We start from the raw sequence: 439 nt of genomic DNA, 5'->3' as shown, positions 1-439 counted from the left end.
GTAAAGGACAGAACTGCAAATAAGTCAGAGAGGAAACAGGCATTGCTTGAAGTCTTAGGTGTGATGTCAGTTAACTGGGATAAAATATATGAAATGCAAATGAGGAAAGGGGAGCATCCAGCTACATTTTCAGAACGACTACTGGAGACGTTTAATACGTTCAGTGGCAATTCTGATATTACTCAGAATGATGTCAGTTTCAAGTCTGCCTTGATTAACAAATGTGACCCATTCACCCATTCTGCTGTGACAATGCTTGTGACACCTCAATCTGAGTATAATGACATTATTGCTAAGATGACACAATTTTACAATAATAATGCCAATACAAAGAAAATACATCCTGTGTCTGTAATAAGTGCTAAAAAGCCATATCAGAGCAGTGGTCGTAAGGTCTCTTGGGAAAGAGAAGACCATGTCAGTGAAGAAAGAGAGGAAA

This window comes from Sinocyclocheilus grahami, unplaced genomic scaffold (assembly GCF_001515645.1).
Source record: "Sinocyclocheilus grahami isolate Dianchi unplaced genomic scaffold, SAMN03320097.WGS_v1.1 scaffold1558.1, whole genome shotgun sequence".
Classification (NCBI taxonomy): Eukaryota; Metazoa; Chordata; class Actinopteri; order Cypriniformes; family Cyprinidae; genus Sinocyclocheilus; species Sinocyclocheilus grahami.
This window is presented reverse-complemented; position numbering follows the sequence as displayed.